This window comes from Phyllostomus discolor, chromosome 12 (genome assembly GCF_004126475.2).
Source record: "Phyllostomus discolor isolate MPI-MPIP mPhyDis1 chromosome 12, mPhyDis1.pri.v3, whole genome shotgun sequence".
Taxonomy (NCBI): domain Eukaryota; kingdom Metazoa; phylum Chordata; class Mammalia; order Chiroptera; family Phyllostomidae; genus Phyllostomus; species Phyllostomus discolor.
Genome location: NC_040914.2, coordinates 60,792,896 through 60,808,232, shown reverse-complemented (window position 1 = coordinate 60,808,232; position 15,337 = coordinate 60,792,896). Strand labels below are relative to the sequence as shown.

The following is a 15,337-nucleotide window of genomic DNA, read 5'->3' as shown; positions in this document are numbered from 1 at the left end:
CCACTGAGCTACACCAGCCAGGGCTACTCACTAAATTTATTAATGAAAAGGATTACTGAATCATCTCAAGACTCCTAGAATTTTGTCTGCCTCTGCCATTTAACTGTGAGATATTAGTCAAATCACTTAATCTCTCCAAGGCCTTAGTTTCCTTGCAGTAAAATTCAAAACTTGTTGTTGTTGTTGTTAAGGGAATTGCTATGATTAACAATAGCAGCTTTTTCTCCCACAGTCACACTATCAAGAATTCTGGTCACCGTAGTCCAGGTAATGAAAGCCCCACGATGCCACTGGATCATTTACCTCAACTAGAAAATAACTCATCAGGACCTTAACTTATGATTGGTTGTGCAAGTAATCCTAATAAGGAGAGAACTTTTAAAATGCACCTCTTGCTGGAGTATTTACACTAAACAACTCCTGCCAAATTACCAATCGAGAGTGTCTGCAGCAATAAGGGCATTCTGCAACTTCACTTTTAGGGAGAAGTGATTATTATCGATTTTCACAGAGGCAGAAATACAGAGCTCTAGTACAAGGTACTGGTTGAACACCTTCACATTTTCCTAAGAGGTCCTCACTGGGAAACCAAAGACAAAACTGTTCATAGATGCAACAGAGATAAGCACAAACTTTCAGCCTCTTCTCAAAAGCACTCAAGATCACATTGTTTCATTACCTCAGTAGCCCAGAAAGTAACCCACATCTTTAGTTAGACTCCTGGTGTTGCTGACATTAGCCAGCACACACCCTACAATTTAACTATTTAACTCTTTCCATTAGTTAACTCTAGCTAGAATCTAGAGCTTTTAACCTGTTGTGTGGTTAGTGAACATATTCAATAGAGTTTTTACATGTATTACAACAACAAAACAAAAAAAACCCATCTCCGTATTTTAAACTCTGGTTCTGCCAGTCCATAGCTGTGTGAACTTGGACAAGTTATTTAATCTGCTTGAACCTCAGATTTACGAGGCTGTTTTTCTATTAAACTGGAAGGAGTTGAGTAGAGTATTACCTAAAACATATAGGACCATTTTTAAGACAAGCACCTAACACAATGACTAAGTGTTAGTGGAAACTCAATACAAGTCAATTACCCTGGCTTTTCCTTTTTAAAATTTAAGACGGGTCCCTGGCTGGGTGTGGCTCAATGGACTGAGCACCAACCTGCACACCAAAAAGTCACTGGTTCAGTTCCTGGTCAGGACACATGCCTGGTTGTAGGCCAGGTCCCCAGTTGGGGGCATGTGAAAGGCAACCGAATAATGTTTCTCTCCCTCTCTCCCTCCATCAATGTTTCTCTCACTCTCTTTCTCCCTTCTCTCCCTCCTTGTCTAAAAAATAAATAAATAAAATCTTAAAAAAAAAAAAGAACATGAACATCCCAGAACCCCCCCACTTTGCCTCTCTTCTAAGTCATTACCTTTCCACCAAGAATAACAATATACTGACTTCTACGTCTAGATTTATTTTGCCTGTATAACATACAACTTTGTCTTTCAATATTTTTTTTTTAGTTTTTACTGAATTTATTGGGGTGAAATTGATCAATAAAATTATTCAGGTATACTGTATACTATATTGTGTGTTAACCACTGTCTTTCAATTTTTTTTATATTTAATTGAGCTTTATAAAGTTTCTAAACAATTTTCAACCCAAGTGTCCATCAAAAGATGAGTAGATAAAAAAAGTTATGGTGCATATATACAATGGAATATTACTCAGCCATAAAAAAAGAATGGAATCTTACCATTTGCAACAACATGGATGGAACTACGAGGTATTATGCTTAGTAAAATAAGTCAGTCACAGACAGACAAATACCACATGGTTTCACTTATATGTGGAATCTAAAAATAAATAAAACTGAAACAGACTCATTGACAGAAAAAGACTGATAGTTACCAGAGGGGAGGGGACCTGGGGACTGGGTGAAAAAGGTGAAGAGATTAAGAGGTGCCTAATTGGTAGTTACAAAATAGTCATGGGGATATACAATAAAGTATAGGGAATATAGTCAATAATACTGTAAAAACTACATAGGGTGCTGGAAATATCAGGGGAAACCCTCTATAAAGTATGACTGTCTAGCCACTATACCGTATTCCTGAAACTAATACAAAATAATATTGTAAGTAAACTATAATTGAAAAATAAAATTTGAAGTCACTTACCATAGTTATTTCCTACATTTTATTTTATAAATAATATAGCATTGACCATCTCTGTATGAAAGGCTTTATGTCTCCCTTTGTTGTTGTTGTTCTTTAGGGATCATTTTATTTGTCTTATTTTGAATTAGCCTCCAAGGATAAATTCCTAAGGGTAGGGTTACTAAATCATAGGACACACACATTTTCAGCACCCCTACTATGTAGAGACATTTGTTTTAAAAGACTTATTTTAATTTGTAACACTGGAAGGACATGAGTATCATCAGTTTTACTTTGGTTTCTCCCAGTAGGATGCTATTTTTAAATTTAGTGTAATTTAGGAGTAAAATGGCTCTGTATAAAATATGATTATTTCTAGGCTGCAAAGAACAGAAAAATCAACCCAAAGTAGCTGGAAGGAGGGGAGAGTACTTACCATCCAATGCAGGGTCTGGCACAAATAATGCCCTTTTATTACACAATCATAAGCATGTAATTCTGTAACATAACAATATCACACTCAAGCACGCCACATGACATTTTAGGTGAAATGTTCCAATTGCTGTCCATCTCATGCAAGACATTCACATACCCTACCAACCACACTTGAGCATGCATTACTTCAGCCAGACCCTGTATAATAAGAGTCCAAAGGTAGGACAGCTCCAGAATTGGTTATTTTATAAGTTCAATAAGGTCATCAAGAAAACATTTTCTTTCTATATCCCCATTATGCGACTTTTGAGGGTGCTAAGTTTGTGCTGTTCACTTTTCAACCATATATGTGTATTTTGTCCTAAACCAGAAGCAATATGATCATTTAACAAATATTTTTGACCAGCCACTATATAGATGTTATGCTCTAGACACTGAAAACACAACACAACACAAAACAAAGGTCCCATCCTCACAGAACTTACATTCTAGTAACGTATGTTGGGTGGTGATATATAATACCAGGTTGGACAAAAAGTTCATTTAGTTCTTTTCTGTACAATGGCTCTAGTAGTGCTTACTTGTCTTTAACTTCATTTGAAACAATTTTGTTAGATTATATTGTGACAGCTGTCATATCAGTGTACATTTTTAAAAAACATCAAAATTGGTGAATTTTGGGGCAGCCATTTTAATACTGAAGATAGAAGAAAATATACAACATTTTTGGTGTATCATGCTTTTTATTTCAAGAAAGGTAAAAATACAACTGAAACGCAAAAAAGATTTGTGCAGTGTATGGAGAAGGTACTGTGACTGATCAAACATGTGAAAAGTGATTTGCAAAGTTTCTTGGTACTACTGACATTTTGGCCAAATAATTCTTTGTGGTGGGACTGTCTTATGCATTGGAAGATGTTCAGCAGCACCCTTAGCCTCCACCCACTAGAAGCCAATAGGAGAGAGCCAACATAGTCAAAATATACAAATCAATAAAGTTACTGGTGAAAATAAAAAATGTGTCTTTATTTTACAGAGAAAACTACATGGACTTTTTAGCCAACCCAACAAAAGGAAAAATAAAATAGGGTGAGGAGAACAGAGTGAGAAAATGAGAGAAAGTTAATTTAGATAGGGAGATCCGGAAAGGGTTCTTTCTCCAATATTTGAGGAGATACCAAAAAGATATTTGGAACTGAGCTATATAGAATCTAGGGAAAGAACAGTGAAGGTAGAAGATACAGTGAGTGCAAAGGTCTGAAGATGGACTATTTCGGGAGTATATGATGAAAAGCAAGAAAGCCAGTGGGAACAGAACTGAGGAGTTTGAATGAGAAGGGATGGGGTGGGAGGGATGACAGTAATTAGTCAAGTATCCTACAGACCAGTAGAATGGCTGGTTTGTATTGGGAGATGAGAACCCACTGGAGGGTTCTAAGCAAGGAGTGTCATGATCTGATATTCATTTAAATAAAAGACTATTGCAATGATCCAGGTACAAAATAATGGGGCATGGGACCTGGGTGGTGATGGTGTGTAAAAAAAGAAAAGCAGTAAGAAGTGAGATTTTTTTTTATTAAGGTAGAGCTGAAAACTCGCTGATGAATTGGATGTGAGCAAGGGAAGAGTCAGGCTGACACCAAGGTTTTGGACCTGAGCTATTATTATAAGAACTGTACTTCTAGCTCTGGTCAGGTGTCTCAGTTGGTTGGAGAGTCACCCCATATACCAAAGGTTGTAGGTTCAATTCCTGGTCAGATCACATTCCTAGGTTGAAGGTATGATCCTCACTCATAATGTGTATGGGAAGCAGCCAATCAATTTCTCTCTTTCTCTCTCTCTTTCTGTCCCTCCCTTTCTACCTCCCCCACACTCTCTTAAGTCAATAAACCTATCCTGAGGTGAGGATTAAAAAAAAAACCAAACACCTATAGTTCTAATTACTGAAACGAAGAAAGTGAGAGAGATTTAGAAAATATGAAATCAAAAACTCTACTTTGGCCATGGCCAGTGTGGCTCAGCTGGTTGGAGCATCCTCCCATAAACCAAAAGGCTGCAGGCTCGATCCCAGTCAGGGTACATACCTAGGTTGCCCATTCAATCCCCTGTTGGATCTCCAGTTAGGGCGCATGCAGGAGGCAAGCAACTGATCTCTTTCTCCTCCCACCCCTGTTCCTCTCTCTCTCTAAAAAAAGAGAGAAAAAGTCCTCAGGTGAGAATTTTAAAAATTCTACTTGGAACATACTAAATGTGAGACGCTAATAAGCTTCTCAAGTGGAGATAATCAAGTAGATACTTGTATATATAGTCTCAGGTAGGCCATGTAAATTTGAGTCATTAATGGATAGAGAATATTTTAAGCCATAAATTCAAAAGAGATGATTAGGAATGGAGTGTAGATAAGGAAGAAGCAAGCAACTGAGGCATATGGGATCCTGAACTTTAGGGATCAAGTAGACCAAAGAAAAATGAATAAGAAGGGACTGTCAGTGAAACAGCAGAAGAACCAAAAGAGTATGGTATCCCAAAAAACACGTAAAGAAAGTGCTTATTTATTCAACAACTATTTTTAACACAATTACTATTTTCTAGAAAATGTTCTAGATGCCAAGTATATAAAGAATAAATAAGATATGCATGGTCCCTGCCCTCATGAAGCATACACAAAAACAAATTAAAAGTTATTGAGTACTGCCCTGGCTGGTGTGGCTCAGTGGATTGAGTGCTGGCCTTCAAACCAAAGGGTTGCTGGTTCGATTCCCAGTCAGGGCACAAGCCTGGGTTGCGGGCCAGGTCCCCAGTAGGGGACGCATGAGAAACCACCATACATTGATGTTTCCTTCTCTTTCTTCCTCCCTTTCCCTCTCTGTAAAAATAAGTAAATAAAAAATCTTTAAAAAAATTATTGAGTACTACCAAGTGGTAGAAAAGAAGCTAAAGGAACCTATTTTACAGAGAGGGTGGCTTTATGAGAAGACAGAATGTAAGCTAACATCTAAAAGATGAAGCGAAGAAAAGTGGGTAGAGAAGGTGATAGCTCCAACACAGGAGGGATAGTATAAGCAAATACTGAATCAAATAAGACACTGAGGAAGTGAAAGGCCTGATATGTGGCTAAAGCTATGAGCTGAAGGGGGAGAAGTAAAAGAAACAAAAACTAGAAAGATCATGATAAGGAGTTTGAATTTTATTTTAAGGCTAATGGAAGCCATCAAAAAGTTTTAAAAAGGGAATGACATGATCTCTATTATATATAAAATAACTTCAGGCCCTGGCTGGCGTAGCTCAGTGGATTGAGCACGGGCTGTGAACCAAATTGTCGCAGGTTTGATTCCCAGTCAGGGTACATACCTGGGTTGCAGGCCATGACCCCCAGCAACCGCACATTGATGTTTCTCTCTCTCTATTTCCCTCCCTTCCCTCTCTAAAAATAAATAAGTAAAATTAAAAAAAAATAACTTCAACTGTTTTGTATCTAGTACCTTGCAAGTCCTGATGTTTATTGGTCCTATAGAAAAATATTTGTTAAAGTTAATAAAAGTATTTCTCCTTATACAATTTATATTAATCCCCAAGTTATATCAAAATCCTCAATCAGAAATTTTTGAACCATGTATTTTCTCGGCAATGTTATCAGTCTGGCTGAATTAGGATAATCGCCAAGAACTTTCTACAACTTAGCTATCACCTATTCAAAAGGTCGTTGAACAGAGAGAAGTAAGCAGGTCTCTGAACGATCCAATGTACACAATATAAAAGCTCATATTTTCAACTCACAGGAATTTTTATTGGGCCCTCATTCAGACCCTCTGTACACAATTTTAGTGATCCCACATTATCTGATCATCTAGTCCACAAATTAGAAACAGGAATTCAGAATGGAGAGAAGATGGTTGCAAAAGAAAAAGCAGTAAGAGTATCTTGGAATCATCCAGAACAACTTGTACTTTAAGAATTCTATACAACCATGGTTTCTTTACAAATTAAAATTCTCCTTTAAAAATATATAACTTACAAATTTAGTTCATGTTCATTATTTCACAAATAGGATAGTAAGGCTGGGACTAGCCAGAGCAAGTAGGTTTCATTCCTTGGGTCCCACTCACAAAATAAGAATTTAAAATGGCAGATTAAAAAAACTCACCCATCTGGGAGGAGAAGGGTATAAGGAGACTAAATGGTAATGGAAAAAAAAATACAAGATTAAATAAAAAAAAAAAACCCTTGACCACGTAAGTGCACAACAATGTGACCATACATAAGGCCACTAAACTGTACATTTAAAAATGGTTAAGATGGTCTATTTTCTGTTGTGCATGTTTTATCACCATTTAAAAAAAAACACCTTTTGTAAACTTTAATGATGGTATTAAAGCTGTACACCCCAGGACAGCTTTATCATGTCTAAGGGGTAATTGTACATACAACTGACCTTTTTTTAAAATTCAGTACAGCCCATGAATAATGTAAATGCTTGTTTTCTTTAAAATATAAAGAGAGCCCTAGGCTGCTCAACCCGTACAAGTTATTGTCATAAAATGCATACTGCCGATACAAAAAAAAATGCTGGTACTTTAGTGTAAAGGGAAATAGCAACACCCTACCATCTTAGCAGTCACTAATTTTTTTCACCACCACGCAGTTGTAGTTAAAAATAAAAATCTAGTTGATAAAGTAGCAAAAATTATTAAGTTATTAAACCTCAACCCGTTGAGGAAAAAAATGGAAGGAAGGAAACAAAGTCGCCCTAGGAAAAATATACTTTCATTCAAACATAATTATTGTACCTATGCCATTTTAATGTTTGATTGATGCAAAAATCCACACTCTTCTCCCAAATAAACTGTAAGTGAAGCAAACATTCTAAATCAGAATGATGTCATTAAGAATTAGAGATCAGCCCTGGCTGGCGTAGCTCAGTGGATTGAGCGCAGGCTACGAACCAGGCATCACAGTTTCAATTCCCAGTCAGGGCACATGCCTAGGTTGAAGGCCATGGCCCCCAGCAACCACACATTTATGTTTCTCTCTCTCTCTCTCTCTCTCCCCTCCCTCTCTCTCTCTTCTCTCTCTAAAAATAAATAAATAAAATCTTAAAAAAAATAAAAGAATTATAGAGATCAGAATACAAAATGTGGAAGAATGCTGCTCTATCTTTTCCCCAAGTGTCACCAAAACTCAAGCTCTGAAATTATGTAAGTGGCTACTAAAATTTCACTATGATTGGGGAGAAAATATAGACAACTGTAATTGAACAACAATAAAATAATTTTAAAAAATAAAATATAATAAAATCTCACTATGATAAAGACTCCTAGGTCCAGACTCCCAACTCTAGACTTCTCAAATTCATGGGACTTCAGAAATTTGACCATCTGAAGACTTACTTGCTCTGTGTTCCTTCAGCCACCAGGGGGCCCGATGCAAGCATGGCCACCAAGGGGCCCTATGCAAGCATGCAAGTAATCTGGACAACAAAACAAAGCAGGGGTTGGCAAAATAAAGGCCAGGGACCAAACATGGCCAATCACCTGTTGTTCCTCCACAGCTAACAGTCACTTCAAATTAGTTGAAAAAAAGATCAAAATAATACTGTTCTATAACACAAAACGTTATTAAATTCAAATTTTGGTGTCCACAAATAAAGTTTTAATGGAACATAGCCATATATTTGCATTCATATTGTTGGCCCAGGGGTGTCCAACCTGTGGCCCACATGCAGCCTAGGATGGCTGTAAATGTGGCCTGGTACAAAATTGTAAATTTACTTAAAATATTATGAGACTTTTTTGTGATTATGCATTGCAATGTATTTAATGTGTGGCCCAAGACAACACTTCCTCCAGTGTGACACTGAGACGCTCAAAGGTGGGACACCCCTGGAGAGGTTACTTCGACACAAGTATAGATCTGAGTAGCTGTGAGAGAGATTTATTTCCCAATATTACCTGGTACACAAACAAAATGCAGGGACACAGTTCTAACCTGACAGCATTCTGAGTGCACTGCATATCAAGGTATTGCAACATTTTTTAAAACTTATCGGAGTATTACTCAAAACAGGAAAGGGAAAAGTGGACTTCCAACTCAATGTCACACTTTTAAGGCATAGTGGAGTTATTTTGTTACCAAATTTAGATGGCAAAGCATTATGTTTATTGTGCAGTGAATGATGTGGTTGCGCTATAATACCTTACACATTGGTATTAATTATCATATTAAGCATTCACAATACTCTCAAATCACAGGGAAAAAATCAGAGAAAGCAGAATACCTCATCTCAAAATCACTTCTTCACAAAAAGAAAAAATAAAAACAAGGCTTCAATCACAGAAAGTTTCTGAATGGCTCACTTCTTAGTCAAGTAAAGAATGCCATTTACTGATGGTGATTTATTTAAACTGTGTTTGATTGCAGCAACTGAAGAAACTTGTTCAGAGAAAATAAACTTGTATCAGCCTTTCAGCAAGAGTGGGTGGTTGAAAAACTGAGGACAACAGTAGCAACATCAATGGGGGATTACAAGACAAATAGTTTCAAGCAGTTTTCCTCAACTCCTGATATGTAACCAGATATTACTGATTCTGCACAGTTGTTATTTATTTGAAGAGCCAATGCAGAGTTCAAAGTTTAAAGAATTAGCCCTTTGAATAGTCTACATGAATAATTTCAGGCAAGAAATTTTTCAAAAAAGAAAACAGTAATAGAAGCTAAGTGGACTCTGTTAGGATGTGTTATAACCGATATTGGTAAAAAAATATGTTATAAGAATACTACCAATTGTAAACACCGAAATAGACAATCTACAAGAAACAGTCTTACATAAACACACAAATTACCAAAACTGACTCAACAGAAAATCTCTATAGACCAACAGCAAATAAAGAGACCAAATCATAGCCCCAAAATCTCCAAACAAAAAAAGTCCAGCACAAGATGGCTCACTGGTAAATTCTACAAAGATTTAGAAAAGAATTAACAGCAATTCTTTTCAAACTCTCCCAAAGAATAGAGAACACTTCCTAACTCACTCTTTGAGGCCAGCATTACCTTCACACCTAAGCAAGATAAAGATTCCACAAGAAAACTACAGAACACTATCCCTTATGAATACAGACACAAAAATCCTGAGCAAGACACTAGCAAACCAAATCTAATAGCACATTAAAAGGAACAAACGGAATTTACCCCAGGAATGCAAGGGAAGTTCAAAATATAAAAATTACTAGAATGAAGGGGGGAGACACATGATCATCTGAATTGACACAGAAAAAATATTTAACAGAATTCAACAACCTTTCATGATAAAAAAATAAATACACAGCAAACTAGGAACAGAAGGAAACTTCCTTAAAATGATCAGTGGTATTTATAAAAAATGTACAGTTAACATCATACTTAATAGTGAAAAACTGAAAGTTTACCCCCTAAAATCAGGAACAAGACAATGCTAGCTTTCACCACTGTTCTTCAACATTGTACTGGAAAGCCCTAACCAGAGCAATTAGGCAACATAAAGAAATAAAAGGCATCCAAATTGTTAAGGAAGAAGTAAAACTATCTCTATTTGCAGATACATACTTCTATATGTAGAAGGTCTCGCAGAATCCACAAAACACAACTAGAGCTGATAAATGAACTCAGGAAAGTTTCAGGGTAGAAGATCAAACACACAAAATGCAGTTGTGCTTCTTCTATACACTAGCAATGAACAATTCAAAAAGGAAATTAAGAAAACAATTCTAGCCCTGGCTGTTGTAGCTCAGTGGATTGAGCATGGGCTGCTAACCCAACAATCTCTAGTTCAATTCCCAGTCAGGGCACATGCCTGGGTTGCGGGCCAGGTCCTCAGTGGGGGCCATGTGAGAAGCAACTACACACTGATGTTTCTCTCCCTCTCTTCCTCCTTCCCTTACCTTCTCTCTAAAAATAAATAAATAAAACCTTAAAAAAGAGAAAACAATTCTATTTACAATAGCCTCCAAAAGAATACAATACTTAGGAATAAATCTAACCTAAAACTTGTACACTAAAAACTACAAAATACTGCTGAAAGAAATTAAAGACCTAAATAAATGATAAGATTTTCATGTTCATCGACTGGAAGTGTTAATATTAATACTGCATATTCCACAAAGCAATCTACAGAGTCAATGCAATCTCTACTAAAATTTCTATGGCTTTTCTGCAGAAATGGAAAGACCAATCCTCAAATTTATAAGGAACTGAAAGGGGCCAGGAACAACCAAAATAATATTGAAAACAACAACAAAAGACAACTCACACTTAACAATTCAAAATTTACTACAAAGCTACAAAGCAACAGTAATCAAAAGTATGGTACTGGCATAAGGACAGTCATACAGACACTAAAGGAACAGAATTGAGAGTCCAGAAATAAACCCAAAACATCTATGGCTAATTAATTTTTGACAAAGGTGCTAAGACAATTCAATGGTGGAAAGAATTGCCCCTTCAACAAACAATGCTGGGACATCTGGATTACCATACACAAAAAGAATGAAATTGAACCCCCACCTCATACTTGATATAAAAATTAACTCAAAATAGACCAATGACCTAAATATAAGAGATAAAACCGTAATACATTGAATACACAGGTGTATACCTTCATGACCTCAGATTTGGCCATGGGATTCTTAGATTAGATACTGAAAGCACAAGCAACAAAAGAAAGACTAGATGAAATGAACTTCATAAAATTAAAACCTTTTGTGCATCAAAAGATATTATCAAAAAAGTGAAGACAGACAACAGTGTGGTGACTGCAGGGGTGTGGGGAGGTGGAGGGGATAGGAGGAATAAATGTAAATGATGATGAAGGAGACTTGACTTGGGGTGGTAGATAATGCATGGAACTGTGTACCTGAAACTTGTGTAATTTTTTAAACCAGTGTCACCACAATAAATTCAACATTTAAAAAAGTGGCCCTGACTGGCATGGTTCAATGGGTTGGGTGTCGTCCCACAAAGTGAAAGGTCTCCAATTTGGTTCAATTCCTAGTCAGGGCACACGCCTGGGTTGCAGGACAGGTCCCTGGCTGGGGGCTTGTAAGAGGAAACCAATGGATGTTTCTCTCACACAGCAATGTTTCTCTCCCTTTTTGTTACCCTCCCTTTCTCTCTCTCTAAAAATAAATAAAATCTTTTTTAAAAAAAGTAAAGATAACTCAGAGAATGGGAGAAAGTATTTGCAAATCATGTGGGTGATAATATATAATTATCAGAATATATGAAGAACTCTTAGAGCTCAACAACAAAAAGGCAACCCAATTTAAATAATAGGCAAAGGGCCCTGACTGGTATAGCTGAATGTGTTGGGTGTTTCCTGAAAACTGAAGGTCGCAGGTTTGACTCCTAGTCAGGGCATATGCCTGGGTTGTGGGCCAGGTCCCTGGTTGGGGGGGGTGCAAGAGGCAACCAATCCATATTTCTCTCGCACATCAATGTTTCTTGCCCTCTCTTTCTCCCTCCCTTTCCTCTTTTCCTAAAAAAAAAAAAAATTAAATAAATAAATACATATCTTTAAAAGGTTTTAGAGAGAGAAGGGAGGGAGAAAGAGAAGCAAAGAAACATCGATATGCCTCTTGCATGCCCCCAACTAGGGACCTGGCCCACAACCCAGGCATGTGTCCTAACCAGGAATTGAACAGGTGACCTTTCTATTTGTAGATGACAACTAACCCACTGAGCCACACCAGTCAGACCAAAATAAATAAAATCTTTTAAAAATATGGGCAAAGGACTTAAATAGACATTTCTCCAAAGAAGACATATGAATTGCCATCAAGCACATGAGGTGATGATCAACATCCCTGGTTGGTCATTAATGAAATGCAAAACACCACCAAAGATACTATTTCACACCCAGTGGATGGCTTTCATTTAAAATACACACAAATACACACACAGAAAATAACAAGAGTTGGTGAGGATGTTGAGAAATAGCAACTCACATACATTAGTGGTGGCAAAATAAAATATGCAGTCACTGTGGAAAACAGTGTGACAATGCCTCAAAAAGTTAACATATAATTACCATAGGACCCAGCAATTCCACCTCTAGGTATATATCCAAGAAAACGCAGACATATGTCTTCACAGAAAATTGTACACAAATGTTTACAGCAACATTACCCATAATAGCCAAAAGGTACAAACAATCCAAATGTCCATCAATAGACGGATGAGGAAACAAAATATGACATATACATACAATGGATTATACACCCAATAAGAGGAGCAAAATATTGACAGATGTTATAAATTGGATGAACCTACGAACACTACCAAGGAAAAGAAGCCAGACAAAAAAGGTTGCATATTTTGTACGATGCAGTTTATATATTTAAACAGTCAAAATCAAAGAGATAGAAAGCAGATTAGAAGTCACCAGAGGATGGGGGTGGGGGAGAGGAAATGGGGAGCAATTACTTAATAGTTATAGGGTGTTTTTAAGGGGTGATGAAAAAGTTTTGAAACTAGAGTCAGGTGGTGGTTGCACAACATTGTAAATACACTAAATACCACTTAATTGAAGACTTTTAAGTGGTTAACTGTATGTTATGTAATTTTCACCTCAATAAAAAAAAATAAATCGAAAGAACTTGATAGTGGAATGAAGACGCACATTTGCCTATTCCCAACTGAAACTCCACTGAATGATAGTAAATGTTTTTTTTTAAGGGTGTAAACTCACAAAAACAAAAAAGGCAGGAGGTGAAACGACAGCAACACTTTTAGAAGCTGGAATGCAGTACTCATGGTAACTGATTTAGCACCTGAAAAAGCTAAAACTTAGGCCAGCAGTAAAAAGAAAACTGATTTCAAACAATAGAAAAATGACCTCCAAACACTCAGGAAATGCACTACATTACATCTGGTACTTTTGGAAGTTGAGGTGAAGATACAGCTGAAAACAAGATCAGCACAAAGCTTGTTTAAATGAGTTAAAATCTCCTTCCTGATTTTCCATGCCTCCTCACTCTGTGTTACTGGATATATGTTCTCTAGGCACAAGTCTGAAGACTTCCTGAAGAGGTAAAACAGAAGGGCAACTGAGAGCCCAGGGTAACCACACTGAAAACAGTGAAATAAAAGTCTCTCTAAAACTTGTATATTGAAATCCCTAGTACTTTTCCCTCCCTTGGATCATAGTGTATAAATGGGCTTATACTTTGCAGGCAATATGAGCCCCTTTCTGAAGAATTCTGCTTTGGGGGATTAGCCAAAGAGAAAAGACCTACAGGTAATGATATCACAGGTTACAGTAACCTAGTCAAGTTCCTACAGTGAGGGCTGCGGTTAGCAAGTGCCACTTAGGATCACAGAACTGACATTAATATTTTGGTGCCCCATTTTAAAAAATAAACAGTCATAAATCATCAAACATGTGAGAAAAGCTTTAACATTAAAGACCGGCAAAAGGAAAAGTGGAAGAAAAAGACTGCAGTAAGAGGGAAACCTCAAAAATAAAAACAAAACCTATCCTCAATAACCTGAGGGGAAAAAGATATTATAATCTTTAAATAAGAACATGTCCTTATTAAAAAAGATAAAATAAAAACCCCTAGAAATTAAAAATGACAAATTGAAGGTTCAAACAAAAATAGAAAGATCAAGGTAAAAAAGTTTTTCCCCTAGCTAGTGTAGCTCCAGCCTGCAAACCAAAGGGTCGCTGGTTCAATTCCCAGTCAGGGCACATGCCTGGGTCCCCAGGTTCCCAGGTCCCCAGCAGGCCAGGTCCCCAGTGGGAGGCATGTGAGAGGCAACCACACAATGACATTTCTCTCCTTCCCTTTCTCCTTCTCTTCCTCTCTGTCTAAAAATAAATAAATAATATCTTTAATTTTTTTTTTTTTTTGCAAAGAGACAAGTTCTAGAAGAAGAGAACAGAAAATGGAAAGAAAGAAAGAAAGAAAGGCTGGCCTCACAGAGAGGCCAGCACAATGGATGAAAACAAATCCATACTAACACATATCATTATGAAATTTTAGAACATAAAGGACAAAGAAAAGAACCTAGAAGACTGGGAGGAGAACACATTATACATGAAGAACAGAATTAGAATGTAATCAAACTTCTCAAGAGTAAAACAGGAAGTTAGAAGAAAATGGAGAGCAATACTTTCAAAATTTTGAGAATAATTTAAATCTAATCTAGAATTATACACCAGCAATAATTAAGTGTGAGGGGAGAATAAAGACATTTTTAAATGTGTAAGGTCTCGCCCTGGCTGGTGTGGCTCAGTGGACTGAGCATGGGCCTGGGAACCAAAGGGTCCCCAGCTCGATTCCCAGTCAGGGCACATGCCTGGGTTGCAGGCCAAGTCCCCAGTAGGAGGCAACCACACATTGATGTTTCTCTCCCTCTCTTTCTCCCTCCCTTCCCCTCTCTCTAAAAATAAATAAATAAAATCTTTAAAAATATATATATATAAGGTCTTAAAAATTTACCTCTCATTGCCTTCCGCTACTGGAGAAAGTACTCCAAAATGAGTGTAAAGGAATCAAGCAAAAGGAGGACATGTGTTCAAGAAACACATGATTCAACCCAACAGAAAGGCAAAGGGACTCTTCTAAATGATAGAAAGGGGAGATCTCAGAATGGCAGATGTGCAATAGCCTAGTCCCGATTACACAAGGTTAGAAGGCTCTGAGAGAGAAGTCTCCAAGAAAATAAAATTGACAAAATAACTGATATGTTTGAAAGTTTGGGGATGAGA

General features: G+C 37.1%; 2 protein-coding genes across 4 annotated transcripts in view; both read right to left on the bottom strand.

Moving 5' to 3' along the window:
- The window catches only part of DUS2 (dihydrouridine synthase 2), a 112,893-nt gene that overhangs the window by 35,801 nt on the left and 61,755 nt on the right, over positions 1-15,337 (bottom strand). The gene's annotated exons all lie outside the window — the stretch shown is intronic.
- Positions 1-15,337, bottom strand: part of NFATC3 (nuclear factor of activated T cells 3) — a 103,385-nt gene that overhangs the window by 68,389 nt on the left and 19,659 nt on the right. The gene's annotated exons all lie outside the window — the stretch shown is intronic.